At 42.7% G+C, this 19,394-nt stretch overlaps 1 protein-coding gene across 1 annotated transcript in view; it reads right to left on the reverse strand.

Moving 5' to 3' along the window:
• Positions 1 to 19,394, reverse strand: part of DAPP1 (dual adaptor of phosphotyrosine and 3-phosphoinositides 1) — a 157,087-nt gene that overhangs the window by 45,976 nt on the left and 91,717 nt on the right. The gene's annotated exons all lie outside the window — the stretch shown is intronic.

Raw genomic sequence — 19,394 nt, forward strand, 5'->3', positions numbered from 1 at the left:
CTATACCTCCATTACGTATTGTGAAGGCACAGCTGACAGGATCAAGTCTCCTAATAATCCCGCAACACTCTCTGTACAGTATATAAGAGGAAATAGCTGTGTTGCACACTCGGAAGCTATGGTGGCACATTGCAAAATAGTCTAATGCAATATCAGCAATCATATTTTTCTATGGCTAATAAAATGTAATGCATTTTCCAGTTCAATTTATTGCATCTGATCCGCCATAATAAATCAACCCTACTGCAGAGGTGTAGCTAGGTGCCATTGTTCACAGAACAAGGGTATTTTTCGGCGCCCCCTCCCCTGTACGGAATTGGGTGCATGTTACATTTGAAATGAAAAAATATTGAAAAATCCTAAATTGGTTAAGGGGCTAGTTCTAGACCTTGTGGAGGTGAGGGCGAAAATGTCCTTTTGGCGCACCCCATGTTTAAAATAGGGACAGTGTGCACCGGAGGCATGCACATAAAATATAGGGACGTGGCTTCATGGGGAAGGGGTGTGGCCACAGAATAGTACTAATTCAGATTACACCGCACAGTATTGTCCGTTATTCACATTACACCGCATAGTATTGTCCGTTATTCACATTACACCGCACAGTAGTACTCCTTGTACACTTTACGCCACACAGTAGAGATCCTAATATACCTTACAGAACACAGTAGAGCCACTTATACATGTTATGCCACAGTAGAGATACTTATACAAGTTACACCACAGTAGAGTCGCCTATACATGTTACACCGCAGTAGAGTCGCTTATACAGGTTACGCTACAGTAGAGGCGCTTATATATGTTACACCACAGTAGAGCCGCTTATACATGTTACCCCACAGTAGAGTCACTTCTATACGTGACACCACACTAGAGCCACTTAAAAAGGTTATGCCGCAGTAGAGCCGCTTATACATGTTACCCTGTAACTTATAATGCAGAGAGAGGTGCTGCTGCAGCAGCAGCTGGGGCAGAAAAAGGTGCTGCAGCATCAAAGTAGAGAGAAGTGCTGCAGCAGCCGGGGCAGAGAGTGGTGCTGCAACCATAGGTGTGCGCAGGGGGGGTGCCTGGTGCGCACAGGCACCCCCTAATGTCCAGCACCCCGATCTCACATGCCTGATGCAGCGATCGCCGAGCAGGCTGATTACTGTCCCCTCTGTGTTGCACCCTGTCAGGACTGCATTACTGACCGGATGCCTGGGTTAATCAAGGGTGCCACTGCCACCGGCTTTCAAACTCCCGGCTCCACCTCCATGTACAAAAACAGCGTGATGTGACGTGATGACATCATGCTGCTCGCACGCCCACCCGCCACACCCACCACATGCCCACCTCTCTCCTTCTATTCTATGGCAACGCCAGCCACTGATGAGGAGCAGCATGCAGCCAGCGTTCAATACTGGCAGGCGGTCAGCAGCAGCATTGACACGTCACTTGTTTTTCCAGCAGCAGCAGTACTAGTCTGCGACTGTCAGTGTCAGTGAGTTACTGCAGCTTGCAGAGGAAAGAGAGGGGCAGCCAGACCAGGCTGAGGAGGAGCAGTGTAATTGCACTGAGTGCCATCAGGGGTGTTTGTTTGGTGCACACCACAACATCTGACAATGCATCTGCATTATTAGGATTGGTACAAGGGTGGATATTTTATATTGCATTGGCCGTCAATAGATGGTGCTAGACACGCCCAAAAGGTGGTATTAGACACACCCCTCCAACAGTGCACCCCCTAATAAAATGTGCTGCGCACACCTATGGCTGCAACAGCCAGGAAAGAGAGAGGAGCTGCAGTAGCCGAGGCAGAAAAAGGTGCTGCAGCAGCTGGGGCAGAAAGAGTTGCTGCAGCAGCTGGGATAGAGAGAGGTGCTACAGCAGCCGGTGGAAGAAAGAGGTGCAGCAGTGCCTGGGGCAGAGAGTGGTGCTGCTGGACTGTAGTAACCCTGCTCCACAGCTACAAGCAGACAGTGAGACATATAAAGATGATGGCAGAATTCCAGCATGTGCCGGCTGTCAGTGTATCCTGCTGTTGCCTCTGGCATTCCTTGATCCCAACCTAGTCTCTAAGTCAGTGTGTGCCCCTCTGCTTCTCCTCCTCCTTCTCTGCCTAAACAGCGGCCTGCGGTATAGCGGGTGGAGGAAAGGGGTACAGTCAGCGGTGAGCCCTCTAACTTTTCAGGAGCCCGGAGTTTGCGTTCCCCCATAGCTACCCTGCTACACCCCTTCCCTACTGTATATATACAGAAAAGCAGAGTAGGGCCTTTTTGGTGCATTACTTTTTCTGAGCATGGCATGCACATGTAATGCTATAACCAGTGGCCCCAAATCACTGATTGCAGCTATACGGTACATACATTGGTTGGGGTTATGCAAATGAAAGTTTATATTAAAAATATAAATATTCCTGCTATCCTGAATGTAGTGTACTGGTAAGGATCAATTCCATCATATAATGTATTGCATTTAAATGGTTTACAAAAATGTGTGTGTTTTTTTTTTAAATAAATAAGTTATATAAATACATGTCTGTGATCTATTACTAGAAGGTGTACCGTAAGTCTATGATGTGCTAAGGTTCTCTTCTCCATAAATAGCTTTTATTACTATTTCACCATGAAACTAAAGTAACAGGGTTTTCAGATGATTTGTTCTTAAAAGTAAATATGAAACTACAATTAGTTTTTGGTATATGGAGTACACTACTGAACTATCTCCATGATGCTCCACTATTGAAGCATCTGTCCTTTATCAAAATGGCCACCAATAGGTATTCTGCACCGGCCAGGCGCCATCTTGCCACTGTGTTTTTTAACACTACAGTACTACACACATGTGTAGTATACTTACCTACTTTCAATGGGCCTAATTCAGACCTAATCGCTGCTGTGCGTTTTCGCACAGCGGACCATTAGGTCTGAACTGCGCATGCGCCGGCGCATGCCAGAGATGCGATCGGCATCTCTGCCCAACGATCGCCTCTGCCTGGTTGACATGCAGAGGCATTCACTGGGTGGGCTGGTGGCGTTGGGCCGCCGTTTTGGGGGCACGGTCCAGGCAACGCAGATGTGCCCGGACCATGCATGGGGCAGGCCGCGGTGGCTGCGTGACATCACACACAGCCGCTGCGACTCAGAGAGCGACGGGTAGCTCTCTGCCAGCGTGCAGGAGCTGCGCTGATCGAGAGCTACTCTTCAGGTACAAAAGCATTGCCACCGTGCGATGCAGTGGCGGAACTACTGCCAGTGCAAGCTGTGCCTTGCACTGGGACCCGCCACTGTCAAGGGGCTCAAAGCCAGCGTGGCATGTAATGAGTCAAACTGACTCATTACATGCCGCTGTGTGCTGCGGGCCACCGCCGCCTGCCGAGGAGAGGAGCACAGCGGCCATGGGGGATGGGGGTTGGGGAAGGAGGGAGGTGGAGGAGGGAGCCGCAGCAGCGCTATGTAATTGGTGTAGGCACCGCTGCTGCTGTCCATCTCCTTCACCATAGGCTGTCCTCCGCCGCTGTGAATGCTGGGATGTGCTTCCCTCATCACAGCGGTGGAGTACAGCCTATGTGGAAGGAGAGGGACAGCAGCAGCGATGCCTACACCAATTACACTGCGCTGCTGCGGCTCCCTCTTCCACCTCCCTCCTCCTTCTTCTCCCCTGCCCGGGATCATCATCTGCCAGAAGCTGCATTAGGTGCCTGACTGCCAGCGGAGACAGTAAGTATAATCTATTCTTTATCTATCTATCGATCCCCTTGAAGAAGTCCACACCTTGACGGACGAAACGCATTGGGACTGTTTGCTGCTGAACTCCCCTTGATGGACAGATAAGCCTTTGAACCTTTTTTATCCTGTACGCATAATCTTTGGCTATCTTGTGTCCTGGGGATAGTTTGTTGCTGACCTCCCTATTCCTATGATGGACAGATAAGCTTTTATAATTTTAAATCTTGTACGTGTGTTGTCTAGCCGTTTTTATGTTATTGTTCATTAAATCTGTATTTTATGTTGTGAAGTCTGAGCTACAGATTACATTTTATTGGGAATAAGCAAGTTCCCTAATTTCTTGCCCTATATTGCAAATGACATAATTTTAATCCATGAACGATACACACTATGTTTGCTGTTCTTTTCTTTTTACATGTTAATCTTAAATGATGAACATCGGCTGGAAGTTCTCACTTACCAGATAAGTGTCCAAGGCCATAACTCCACCCACCTGAGTATTTCCGTTATAATTGTTATTACACTCATTAGCTCTTATTTTCTCCACTACCTATTTTTATTTATGTGTACACCATACACTAATCTTGTATTATGAGCTGCTACTCTTAAAAGGGTTAAAGAGTGTTCTTTATAACTTCCACTGCACATCTGTACTACAGCGCCTAGGTTTCTGCTTTTTTATCTATCTGTCTGTCTGTCTGTCTGTCTGTCTGTCTATCTATTCTGTCTGTCTGCCTTAATGTGTAAAAAAGGGGACACTGTCTGCCATTATGTGTAAAAAGAGGACGCTGTCTGCCGTAATGTGTAAAAAAGGGGACGCTGTCTGACGTAATGTGTAAAAAAGGGGACGCTGTCTGCCGTAATGTGTAAGGGACGCTGTCTGCCGTAATGTGTAAGGGACGCTGTCTGCCGTAATGTGTAAAAAAGGGGACGCTGTCTGCCGTAATGTGTAAAAAAGGGGACGCTGTCTGCCGTAGTGTGTAAAAGGTGAACACTGTCTGCCGTAATGTGTAAATAGGGGAATCTGTCCACCGTAAGGTGTAAAAGGGGCTCTACCTGGTGTAGTGGCGCTACTATGCGGCGTAATCTGAATAATGGAGGCTACTGTGCACTGTTATATGAATTGGTATTCTTTTGCGGCCACACCCCGTCCCACAAAGCCACTCCCATATATTTTTTGCACGCTCCTACGCCGCGCACTGCCCCTGTTTTACATAGAGGGGGGGCTCTGATGCCATTTCTTGCACACAGCGCTAAAATGTCTAGTTACGGCACTGTTGCTAGGTATCCATTTCCCTGGCCTTGAGCAGGTCCCTCTCACCAGATCCTCTCCAGGGGTGAGGGGGTGGACTTGGATGGGATGAGGGGAGGCCCAAAGCATTTTGTGGCACCTGGGCCCACGGCTCGCTAGTTCCACCACTGGTGCGATGCTTTTGTACCTGTGCGGTGGGGGGAGGGCCAGACATGCAGGGCAGACTAGCCCTATGCTGGGTGTCCCCCCGCATGTCAGGGTGGCTGATCGTAGCCATGTAAAATTTAGCATGGCTACGATCAGGTCTGAATTAGGCCCATTGTCTCCTCTCCAGGAGAAGCCTCCACTTCAGGAGGCGGGTCCTAGCTGTCCCATCATTAGACCCCACCATGTAAAAATTTACACAAAGAGGAGGAGGGGCACAATGACACAATATTTCGCCATACAGCCCCAACACTTCCAAACAAAGACGTAAATCACAGGTATGATCTCCTTATCCTGACCACTTCAATAGGAAGTGTGTGTGTGGGGTGAGGGCGGGGCTAGATCCTGAACCTTTACCGGGGTGCAGGGGACTACCCGAAAAATTGTCAGTCTTCCTCAACTTCCGGGAGAGTAGGCAAATATGATGTGTAGTACTTAGCTCTGTGTGACCCTGCAATATCCTGCATTACTGCCGCGCTGTATGCTCCACACCATATTCTCTACCTGTCTGTATAACTGCGAGTGCAGACGTACATAACCTGTGCACTGCAATAAACCCAAACTCCTGGTTAAGTCTATCTTGCTTGTATGTCTACAACACTTCGGGGTAAATTTACTTAAGCTTAAAAAACACAGAATTGGTGATGTTGCCCATAGCAACCAATCAAATGCTTTCTATCATTTTCTAAAAGGCAATAGAGAAATGATAGACAGAATCTGATTGGTTGCTATGGGCAACATCACCAATTCTCTGTTTTACAAGCTTTAGTAAATTTACCCCTACTTTTCCGCTGGTGTCTATTATTTATCACCTGTGTATATCACACGATAGTACACATATCAACATTAGTAAAATATGTAAACATACAATACTACAGTAATAAATCCAACAAATACAGAATATCAAGTCTACTGTAAATTTGCTAATAAAAAAGATTGCTATCTGTTTAATGTTCATATCTACTTAAAATGTATTGCCTATTTACTAAGATTACCACAGTGTTGCATTTAATATCATTAGAGAGGTATCAGCTGAAAAAATGAGTGTTGCACTGCGGTACAGTAATGGAACAAAACAAAACATGCTTTTTAAGTTAACTTTTGTTCATACAAAAAAATGCTAAGAAACCATATATCAGCAAGTTTCTCTTCCCCTTTTCTTGATTTTAGAGTTTGCTTTAACCCTTTGAGATTCACTACAATGTCATCTATTCAACTAATCAAATAGAATGGCAACTCAGCCAAGTGACAAAATAAAACTTCCAGAGGCGCAGATCTGTAGGGGCGGGGTGGAGGTCGGAATATAATTTTCTTCTGACTAATTTGGTTGCAATTAAAGGCTCGGGAATGATCAATTTCCTTCTTGGCCCAGGCACTAACGTTTTTAGTTTTTGGCATTGTGTTACTTACTGTATGTATAAACCTCACCTTTTATTTGACGCATTGCTTCCAACTGAATCTCACGGAAACCCTGCTTGACTCAAAGGGAAATAACTGTATTTACTTACTGACACACACATACATATGTACTAATGATATAAAACCCAAATATGACAAACAAGAACCTATATAGTGACAGGCACTAGCGGATCTTGCTACAGGCACACAGGATTTTTGCCCAGGGAGCCGCCGCCATCCAGAGGGCGCCGCCGCCGTAGCAAGATCCGCAACGGGTGGTGCCCGGCGATGCTGTGCTGTCACTGCTGTGCGGTGCATGATGACCTCTAGTGTCTATGCTGTGCTATGGGAGAGACGTTATGACGTCCCTCCCATAGATCAGAGGAGTGGCGCCGGTGGCCAGAGACAGAGGTCAGCAGCAGTCGGGATTCAGGAGCGGGGATGGTGAGTATTAATTAATAAATTTTTTTTTTTTTGTAAGTGGCACAAACGGGGGCACAACTCTACAGGGGGCACAAACGGAGACACAACTCTATAAGGGACACACACGGTGGCACAACTCTAAAGGGGGCACAAACGGGGCACAACTCTACAGGGTGCATACATGACCATGCCCCTTTATGAAGCCACGCCCCTATTTCCACCCGGATCACCACAAGGGCTAGAACCTGTTTTGTTCATACGTTTGTAAATCCAGTCAGTGCTCTTGATGCATAGATTACTGGTTGCCATGTATCCTCATGCTCTTGTAACAGCACTGAGCCTAGGCCAAATTGTGAAGCATCTGCTGAAATTCTTATTTTCGCAGGATCAAAGAATTTTAGCACTGGTTGCTCTGTAATGATCTGTTTCAAGTTTTGCCAACTTTCTTCTTGTTCATGTGACCACATCCACTCGTTATCTTTGTCCAACAACCATCTAAGAGAGGCTGTTCGTTCAGAGAGTTGAGAAATAAACTTTCCTAAGTAAGTAATCATTCCTAGGAATCTTCTGACGTCGTCTTTGTTGTTAGGACGTTCCATGTTCACTATGGCTGATATTTTCCTTGGGTCTGGTTTTACACCTTGATCCGAGACCACGTCGCCCATAAAGGTAAGTGTATTCACGCCAAATTCACATTTGTCCTTGTTTAGCTTTAGATTCACTTTCTTGACAAGTTCCATTACTTGTCTCAATCTAGAATCATGTTCTTCCTTTGTAGATCCCAAGACAATAATGTCATCCATCATTGTTTCAACACCTGGAATATGTTCAAAAATCATGTGTATCTTTTTGTGATATACTTCTGGAGCAGGCAATATTCCATATGGTAGTCGAAGAAATCTGTATCGACCTTCTGGTGTATTAAATGTACAAAGCTTTGAGCTGGCCTCATCTAGCTTCATTTGCCAGAATCCTGAAGATGCGTCCAATTTACTGAACCATTTTGCTCCCACAAATTGCGACATGATTTCATCTCTGGTTGGTAGTTTGAAATGTTCTCGTTTAATAGCTTTGTTTAAATTTCTGGGGTCTAGACATATTCGGAGTTGTCCATTTTTCTTTTCAACAATTACTAAGGAGCTTACCCATTCAGTAGGCTCATCAACTTTCTGTATCACACCCAAGGCTTCCATGCGATTTAATTCTTGTTTCAGTTTTTCTCTCAGCGCAAACGGCACTTTTCTACAGGGGTGTATCACTGAAGAAACTTGCGTGTCTATATTTATTTTATGCTCTCCAGGCAAACAACCTAGACCTTCAAACAAGTCTCTGTATTCTGTAAACATCGATTTGCAGTCATCTTCTACTTGTGATGTCACCATAAAAACTTTCTTTAGCAAGCTTAGTTTCTCACAGGAACTTAATCCTAGAATCGGTTGCACATTTTTATCCACAATCAGTAGAGATGTTTTAAACTGTTGTCCCTTATTTTTCAGTGTCACTAAGCATGTACCTTTCACAGGAATTTCCTCCCCAGTGTGCCCTGTAACTTTCACTTTGGCTTGGTGAATTTTAGGTTTTACTCTAAAAGTCTTATAGTCTTGAAATGATATTAAATTCACCTGCGCACCAGTATCAAGCTTAAAGGGAATGACAATCTCGTTCACAGTTAAAGGGACAATCCATTCTTTCTTATCTGCACTGCAAAGTTCAATGCAATCCACAAAGAATTCCTCTGTTTGTTTAACAGCATGCACTTTGGTTGTTTGACTTTTAATTTTACAGCATTTGGCAAAGTGATTAAGTCTACCACATTTCATGCAGGTTTTACCATAAGCAGGGCACATTTTAGGATTGTGAGCATTTCCACATCTACTACACATTTCCTTATTAGACTGTGGCTTAGGCTGCTTCATTCTTGAGAATGGAGGTTTGCATGGCTCTGTTTTCTGCACTACATGCACATCAGCTTCCTTGTGTAACTTTTTGCCTTGAAATCTAGTTATTTCTGCAGATCTACACATAGTCACTGCCTTGTCTAGTGTTAGGTCTTGCTCTCTCAACAATCTCTCTCTGAGTCCATTATCAGGTATTCCACAGACAATACGATCTCTAATCAGTGAATCCTTTAAATCACCAAACTCACAGGTTTTACTGAGTGATTGCAGCTCTGTAACATACTGATCAAATCCATCTACAGACTTCTGATCACATGTGAAAAACTTATATCTTTCATATGTCACATTTTTCCTTGGCACAAAGTAATCTTCAAATTTTTGCATAATAGAAGATAGCACCATATTCTGCCCCTCATCAAACTGAAAACTATTATAAATGTCCTGCACATCCTCTCCTATCACATGGAGGAAAATGGATGCCTTCGTTTTGTCAGCCTCTGAATCAGCTCCACATGCAGCAAGATATATATTAAACCTTTGCTTAAATCTTTTCCAGTTTTCAGACAAGTTACCAGCATGCCGGTTGGAGGAGCTAGTTTATCCATGGTTACTCACTGTTTGAAGAGAGGAGCACACGGTAGGCTTTGCAGACACAGAGTATCACAGCCACAGACTTCTGAAAGATTCTTTCACACTCTGAGAGCACTAGCAGTCCACGTTAAACTTCTTCTGACACCATGTTTTGTTCATACGTTTGTAAATCCAGTCATCAGGACACAGAGACATGTGAGTTCACTGCTGTGCTGTTTATTCCATCCAACTCCAGGCACACTGCACACTGGACCACCCACTTCCCAGCATTCCCCTGGTCCCAGGGACCATCACTAAAGATTCAGGCTTACACCTATTAGTAAGGGAGTGTCTACAAATATTAATACACTAACATCACAGAACCAGCCCTGGTGACAAGGCTATTGGTGCATTTATAAGTAGGCATAAAAACCGTAAGGCCAGAAAATCAATATACAGTATAATGTTTTGAATGCAAAATATTGATCACTGAATGGTTGAAGGTGATCTAGAGTTGGCAAAATATAACTAGGGGCCTATTTGTCAAGACACCTCTAAAACAAGGAATACTTTTGCAGTTCATCTCTGAATAATCTTCTCTTGTATTAATTAACATAAATATGTCACCGGCACCTTGGGTTTCCAATGGGTTGTTAAAAAAATATATAAAATAAAGTTGGTTAAGAAAAGGTTGAAAAAAAAAAAAATATATATATATATATAGAGAGAGAGAGAGAGAGAGAGAGAGTAGGGCGTGAGGCAGCACTCAGGAGACGTCCAAATCAGGTTGAAAAAACATTTATTGGCGTTATATCCAACACCAATAAAGCTCTTTTCAACCTGATTTAGACGTCTCCTGAATGCTGCCTTACACCCTATACTACATATGGCACCAACATACCTAGTAGGGCACCGGAGCAAGTAATTACAGGCTGTCTATACGGGAGGAGTGTCGGGTACTGTTACTGTATGTATATATATATTTATATATATATATATATATATATATATATATAGCGAATTGGTAACCGGCACTCTCACTTCATCATCATCTCGCCGCGGTGCACATTAGTGAAATCCATACATTCCTCCAAGATACGGCACTCAGCGGACTCATTCAGTGAAAAAACTTCAACAAGTGGTTGTAGCAACGTTTCGGCTTTAATTAGCCGTCTTCAAGCAACATCATAAACCAAATACAGTGCAAACAGTGTATAAATACCCTTACCTTCCTATCTCGTGTCCACAGCTCCCTCCCGCGATCCGCGCTTGTCACTTCCGGCTTCCGGGTGCAGCATAGTTTTTCTTCCGCACAGTAATCACTGTATGTCGTCATGGCAACCCGCCGCTACCCACAGCGGCTACGGCCGCTAGACTCACATAACAGTGCTGGCAAGTGAGATTTTCTCATGCTTCACTGGAGCTGGTGTCTGAGACATTTTGCTGATCATACGGTCGGGGTAACTGCAACACAATACATGAAAAAAACACCATGTAAACATATACATAATATATATAAAAACAATGACCATTTTTGAATTAAAAACAAAAGATTCCTCAGTCTCCAATGTTCAAAAGGTTATACTAGATACTACTTCATTTATCTTAAGGGTGATCTGAAGAGATGTTAACATGTATACGAGCCACCCATAGGTTATAGAAATACGCTTAAATTTAATTGTTCATTTAACCCTTTTGGTTTTACCGTTTCTAAAAGAGGAAACCACCTCGCCTCACATTATAAAAGCTTTTTATTGCGATCCCCCAATCTGCCATCATCAGGAATATGATCAATGATCATATGCCGTAAATTAGCCATATTGTGTCTGGCTTCTTTAAAATGTCTGGCAATAGGTTGTTCAGACCCTTTGCCAGCCAATGCGGCTCTGATAGCGGATCTCTGCAGGGCCATTCGTTCACGGCAGGTTCGAATGGTTTTCCCTACATAGCAGAGCCCGCATGGACATTTGATCATGTAAACAATATAAGAACTAGTGCATGTTACCGGATGTCTGATTTCATATCTGCGCCCCGTGTGTGGATGGCAAAAATATTTACCAACCATCATGTGGCTACAGGTCGTGCAGCCTGTGCATTTATAACAACCATTGCTGCGTCTGGTTGTACCATCCCTATGTTGTAATTGTTTAGTGATATCCGTGTGTACCGTCCAATCTCTAATATTTTTACCCCTTTGGTAACAGTGCCTGATTCTGGTGTATTTCAAACTTTTGATATCATTTTGTATCATGGGCCATAAATTCATACTGCTATCTCTAATTTTATTGTGTGCTGTAGTGTATTTATGAACCCAATTAAGGGTGTTCGCTGTTTCATCCTTCTTGTTTTTCAAGAGGATGTTGTGTCTGGATGCCAAAGACACTTTATTTCTAGCAGCTTTTAATATGTCATCTCTATAGCCTCGCTCTCTGAATTTATTGGTCATGGTATCCAAATTATTATCCAGCAGTCTTGTGTCACTAGTGATCCTCTTTACTCTCAAAAATTGAGAATATGGAAGGCTATTGATGGTAGACTGTGGGTGAAAACTGTCCGCCCTTAATAGGGTATTCCTATCTGTATTTTTTTAATATATGTCCGTATGGATTTTATTATCTCCATCCAATTGGATTCTTACATCCAAATACGTGATTTCTTCACGACTGATAGTATAGGTAAATTTAATTGGACAATCTAGCCTATTAATTTGCTCAATCAGGCAGACTAAATCCCTGTATGTCCCATTCCAAAACAAAATGACGTCATCTATGTAGCGCTTAAAAAACACTACATGATCACGTGTCTCTCTGTTGAAAAAAAGTTGTTTTTCCAAAATGGCCATATAAGTATTAGCATATACAGGTGCCACTGGAGACCCCATGGCACAACCAGAGCATTGTTTATAATATTTCCCATTGAAGTAAAAATAATTACGTTTCAAAACCAATTCAAGCAATGTCATGAAGAATTTTAGATTGGGGCCATTGTATAAAGGATTATCTTTCAACGTTGTCAAAACTGCCTCAAGACCCTCATCGTGAGAAATGTTGGTATACAAACTACCTATATCCAAAGTACACATCCAAGTGTTTGGGGGTAATTCTCCTAAAGCTTCCAGTTTCAAAAGCAAATCAGTGGTATCCTTTAAGTATGTGTTCCCCGCCTGGACGCATGGTTGTAAATAGTGGGGGTAATTCCAAGTTGATCGCAGCTGGAAATTTTTTAGCAATTGGGCAAAACCATGTGCAGTGCAGGGGGGGCAGATATAACATTTGCAGAGAGAGTTATATTTGGGTGGGTTATTTTGTTTCTCTGCAGGGTAAATACTGTCTGCTTTATTTTTACACTGCAATTTAGATTGCAGATTTAACTCACCACACCCAAATCTAACTCTTTCTGCACATGTTATATCTGTTCCCCTGCAGTGCACATGGTTTTGCCCAACTGCTAAAAAATTTCCTGCTGCGATCAACTTGGAATTACCCCCAGTGATCCAAAAACTGAGAAATATTATTGTACAGCGAATCCCTGGCTGAAACAATCGGCCGACCAGGCGGGTTACACATACTTTTGTGGATCTTGGGAAGGGTGTATAGTACAGGCACCCTTGGTGCATCAACTTTCAAGAAATTACATACATCATTGTTAATAACGCCCTCTTCTTTGGCTCTATCCAAAATCAGATCTATCTCAGCTTTAAATAAGGTAGTAGGATTAGTGGACAAAAGCTCATAAACATTATTATCAGCTAATTGTCTATAGATCTCAGTACAATACATATCAACGTCCATCACCACTACCCCTCCCCCCTTATCCGCCGATCTAATTATGATGTCATTATTTTTACTCAGGTCCTTTAAGGCTGCCCATTCATCTTGAGTCAAGTTGTTCTTGAAGGGTGCGGGGGGTTTTTGATCCTGTATAACCTGAGCGTCCAAAGCTTTCATAAATCCTTGTAAGGAGATATTATTAGATATAGGGTCAAACTGAGATTTTCTCTTAAAAGTAGCGGTTGTATCCAAGGGTTTCTTGTCCTCTGTCTCGCCAAAAAACTCTCTCAGTCTCAATTGTCTACCCAATCGAAACTGTTCAATTTTCCATTCAAATGAGTCGAACGGGGTAGTGGGTACAAAACCCAGTCCCTTACTAAGGACAGATTTTTCAGCTTCTGATAAGATATGGCTGGAGAGATTAAATACAACTTCTACTTCTTTGACTTGTTGTTTCTCCTTCCTCTTCCTTTTACACTGGCCGCCCCGTCTCGTGTATTGCCTCTTCCTCCGTATCCAGCACGGGTTTTTACCCCTAAAGGGGGCTTTCCAGAAGAGGTGGACGGGCCGTCCAAATCCGTGGAATCATCACCTGAAGATGAGGGTACATCGCTATGAAAATTATGATTCTAAAAATCTCGTGCTCTTCTATTCATTTGCCATCTCCGTCCCATCTGATTACCCTCCTGATTTCCTGATAGCCAACGGTATACATTCATCTCTTCATAATCTAGATTAACCTTCTCAAATTTGCGCTTCTTAAACGCTATTAATTCTTTCTTATAATTCAAAACTTGTGAGCTGAGTTTCTCCATCCAATTGCAAGTGTTATCCTGTATTAGCTGATCTTTAAATTCCTTTTCTGTTGATTCAATTTTATTCCTGATTAGCTGTAATTCCCTTGCGGACTCTTCCACCACCAATGTCATTAAGTCCAGCGAGCATTTATTCAACACTGCTATCCAGCGGCGCACAAACTCCTTGTTGTACCGTCCAATAGTTGGGGTATTCCGTACCCTGAAGCCGCGGGGAATTTTCTTCTCCCGAATATACTCAGACAGAGTGATCCCATGAAATAGGAAGTCAATTTCCTTCTTTTTCTGTCTCAGCAATAAATTAAAGACGTCATCATTAGGGGTAATTCCCTCTGTGTCTGCGAATCTTTCTTTAAACAGTGCTGCCTCTGTCTCACTCTCTGAAAGTGATAAGACTTCCCCTATGGGGACATCTGTCCATGTGAAACCACTGGCTTGATCCATCGTTGTGGTATAAAGATAAACTGCAACAGGATATACCAATTTCCAATTGGTAGGATAATCAAAATCCAGATGTTGGTGTGATATTCTTCCACATAGCGATGTGAGAAGAACCAGGTCCTTAAGATGTGGGTGCTGCAGGTTTTCTGGGTTATCTATCAGATATCTGAACAAACCCTGTATAGCGAACTGGTAACCGGCACTCTCACTTCATCATCATCTCGCCGCGGTGCACATTAGTGAAATCCATACATTCCTCCAAGATACGGCACTCAGCGGACTCATTCAGTGAAAAAACTTCAACAAGTGGTTGTAGCAACGTTTCGGCTTTAATTAGCCGTCTTCAAGCAACATCATAAACCAAATACAGTGCAAACAGTGTATAAATACCCTTACCTTCCCATCTCGTGTCCACAGCTCCCTCCCGCGATCCGCGCTTGTCACTTCCGGCTTCCGGGTGCAGCATAGTTTTTCTTCCGCACAGTAATCACTGTATGTCGTCATGGCAACCCGCCGCTACCCACAGCGGCTACGGCCGCTAGACTCACATAACAGTGCTGGCAAGTGAGATTTTCTCATGCTTCACTGGAGCTGGTGTCTGAGACATTTTGCTGATCATACGGTCGGGGTAACTGCAACACAATACATGAAAAAAACACCATGTAAACATATACATAATATATATAAAAACAATGGATTTCACTAATGTGCACCGCGGCGAGATGATGATGAAGTGAGAGTGCCGGTTACCAGTTCGCTATACAGGGTTTGTTCAGATATCTGATAGATAACCCAGAAAACCTGCAGCACCCACATCTTAAGGACCTGGTTCTTCTCACATCGCTATGTGGAAGAATATCACACCAACATCTGGATTTTGATTATCCTACCAATTGGAAATTGGTATATCCTGTTGCAGTTTATCTTTATACCACAACGATGGATCAAGCCAGTGGTTTCACATGGACAGATGTCCCCATAGGGGAAGTCTTATCACTTTCAGAGAGTGAGACAGAGGCAGCACTGTTTAAAGAAAGATTCGCAGACACAGAGGGAATTACCCCTAATGATGACGTCTTTAATTTATTGCTGAGACAGAAAAAGAAGGAAATTGACTTCCTATTTCATGGGATCACTCTGTCTGAGTATATTCGGGAGAAGAAAATTCCCCGCGGCTTCAGGGCACGGAATACCCCAACTATTGGACGGTACAACAAGGAGTTTGTGCGCCGCTGGATAGCAGTGTTGAATAAATGCTCGCTGGACTTAATGACATTGGTGGTGGAAGGGTCCGCAAGGGAATTACAGCTAATCAGGAATAAAATTGAATCAACAGAAAAGGAATTTAAAGATCAGCTAATACAGGATAACACTTGCAATTGGATGGAGAAACTCAGCTCACAAGTTTTGAATTATAAGAAAGAATTAATAGCGTTTAAGCAGCGCAAATTTGAGAGGGTTAATCTAGATTATGAGGAGATGAATGTATACCGTTGGCTAACAGGAAATCAGGAGGGTAATCAGATGGGACGGAGATGGCAAATGAATAGAAGAGCACGAGATTTTAAGAATCATAATTTTCATAGCGATGTACCCTCATCTTCAGGTGATGATTCCACGGATTTGGACGGCCCGTCCACCTCTTCTGGAAAGCCCCCTTTAGGGGTAAAAACCCGTGCTGGACACGGAGGAAGAGGCAATACACGAGACGGGGCGGCCAGTGTAAAAGGAAGAGGAAGGAGAAACAACAAGTCAAAGAAGTAGAAGTTGTATTTAATCTCTCCAGCCATATCTTATCAGAAGCTGAAAAATCTGTCCTTAGTAAGGGACTGGGTTTTGTACCCACTACCCCGTTCGACTCATTTGAATGGAAAATTGAACAGTTTCGATTGGGTAGACAACTGAGACTGAGAGAGTTTTTTGGCGAGACAGAGGACAAGAAACCCTTGGATACAACCGCTGCTTTTAAGAGAAAATCTCAGTTTGACCCTATATCTAATAATATCTCCTTACAAGGATTTATGAAAGCTTTGGACACTCAGGTTATACAGGATCAAAAACCCCCCCGCACCCTTCAAGAACAACTTGACTCAAGATGAATGGGCAGCCTTAAAGGACCTGAGTAAAAATAATGACATCATAATTAGGTCGGCGGATAAGGGGGGAGGGGTAGTGGTGATGGACGTTGATATGTATTGTACTGAGATCTATAGACAATTAGCTGATAATAATGTTTATGAGCTTTTGTCCACTAATCCTACTACCTTATTTAAAGCTGAGATAGATCTGATTTTGGATAGAGCCAAAGAAGAGGGCGTTATTAACAATGATGTATGTAATTTCTTGAAAGTTGATGCACCAAGGGTGCCTGTACTATACACCCTTCCCAAGATCCACAAAAGTATGTGTAACCCGCCTGGTCGGCCGATTGTTTCAGCCAGGGATTCGCTGTACAATAATATTTCTCAGTTTTTGGATCACTATTTACAACCATGCGTCCAGGCGGGGAACACATACTTAAAGGATACCACTGATTTGCTTTTGAAACTGGAAGCTTTAGGAGAATTACCCCCAAACACTTGGATGTGTACTTTGGATATAGGTAGTTTGTATACCAACATTCCTCACGATGAGGGTCTTGAGGCAGTTTTGACAACGTTGAAAGATAATCCTTTATACAATGGCCCCAATCTAAAATTCTTCATGACATTGCTTGAATTGGTATTGAAACGTAATTATTTTTACTTTAATGGGAAATATTATAAACAATTCTCTGGTTGTGCCATGGGGTCTCCAGTGGCACCTGTATATGCTAATACTTATATGGCCATTTTGGAAAAACAACTTTTTTTCAACAGAGAGACACGTGATCATGTAGTGTTTTTTAAGCGCTACATAGATGACGTCATTTTGTTTTGGAATGGGACATACGGGGATTAAGTCTGCCTGATTGAGCAAATTAATAGGCTAGATTGTCCAATTAAATTTACCTATACTATCAGTCGTGAAGAAATCACGTATTTGGATGTAAGAATCCAATTGGATGGAGATAATAAAATCCATACGGACATATATTCAAAAAATACAGATAAGAATACCCTATTAAGGGCGGACAGTTTTCACCCACAGTCTACCATCAATAGCCTTCCATATTCTCAATTTTTGAGAGTAAAGAGGATCACTAGTGACACAAGACTGCTGGATAATAATTTGGATACCATGACCAATAAATTCAGAGAGCGAGGCTATAGAGATGACATATTAAAAGCTGCTAGAAATAAAGTGTCTTTGGCATCCAGACACAACATCCTCTTGAAAAACAAGAAGGATGAAACAGCGAACACCCTTAATTGGGTTCATAAATACACTACAGCACACAATAAAATTAGAGATAGCAGTATGAATTTATGGCCCATGATACAAAATGATATCAAAAGTTTGAAATACACCAGAATCAGGCACTGTTACCAAAGGGGTAAAAATATTAGAGATTGGACGGTACACACGGATATCACTAAACAATTACAACATAGGGATGGTACAACCAGACGCAGCAATGGTTGTTATAAATGCACAGGCTGCACGACCTGTAGCCACATGATGGTTGGTAAATATTTTTGCCATCCACACACGGGGCGCAGATATGAAATCAGACATCCGGTAACATGCACTAGTTCTTATATTGTTTACATGATCAAATGTCCATGCGGGCTCTGCTATGTAGGGAAAACCATTCGAACCTGCCGTGAACGAATGGCCCTGCAGAGATCCGCTATCAGAGCCGCATTGGCTGGCAAAGGGTCTGAACAACCTATTGCCAGACATTTTAAAGAAGCCAGACACAATATGGCTAATTTACGGCATATGATCATTGATCATATTCCTGATGATGGCAGATTGGGGGATCGCAATAAAAAGCTTTTATAATGTGAGGCGAGGTGGTTTCCTCTTTTAGAAACGGTAAAACCAAAAGGGTTAAATGAACAATTAAATTTAAGCGTATTTCTATAACCTATGGGTGGCTCGTATACATGTTAACATCTCTTCAGATCACCCTTAAGATAAATGAAGTAGTATCTAGTATAACCTTTTGAACATTGGAGACTGAGGAATCTTTTGTTTTTAATTAAAAAATGGTCATTGTTTTTATATATATTATGTATATGTTTACATGGTGTTTTTTTCATGTATTGTGTTGCAGTTACCCCGACCGTATGATCAGCAAAATGTCTCAGACACCAGCTCCAGTGAAGCATGAGAAAATCTCACTTGCCAGCACTGTTATGTGAGTCTAGCGGCCGTAGCCACTGTGGGTAGCGGCGGGTTGCCATGACGACATACAGTGATTACTGTGCGGAAGAAAAACTATGCTGCACCCGGAAGCCGGAAGTGACAAGCGCGGATCGCGGGAGGGAGCTGTGGACACGAGATGGGAAGGTAAGGGTATTTATACACTGTTTGCACTGTATTTGGTTTATGATGTTGCTTGAAGACGGCTAATTAAAGCCGAAACGTTGCTACAACCACTTGTTGAAGTTTTTTCACTGAATGAGTCCGCTGAGTGCCGTATCTTGGAGGAATATATATATATATATATATATATATAAAACAAAATGGATAAGGCGGCACTCCTCAAATTGATAAGACAAGCGTGAAAAGGATTTTAATCAGGTGCCCTCTGCATACCACAAGCAGCTTCCAGTATACATACACACTTCTCCGGCGGCACTCAAATGAAAATAGTAGTCGGCTGAATGTGACCAACGTTTCAATGCTTTATCTTAAGCATTTTCGTCAGGATGCAGAACAAGTGAGTAACAAACAAAGTACCTACATATACAAATTGTATATATCCATTTTTATATATCCAGGTTTTGTAAAAATATGTATGTTATAATTTTACTTAGGCTATCTGA

Source organism: Pseudophryne corroboree, chromosome 1 (genome assembly GCF_028390025.1).
Source record: "Pseudophryne corroboree isolate aPseCor3 chromosome 1, aPseCor3.hap2, whole genome shotgun sequence".
Taxonomy (NCBI): Eukaryota; Metazoa; Chordata; class Amphibia; order Anura; family Myobatrachidae; genus Pseudophryne; species Pseudophryne corroboree.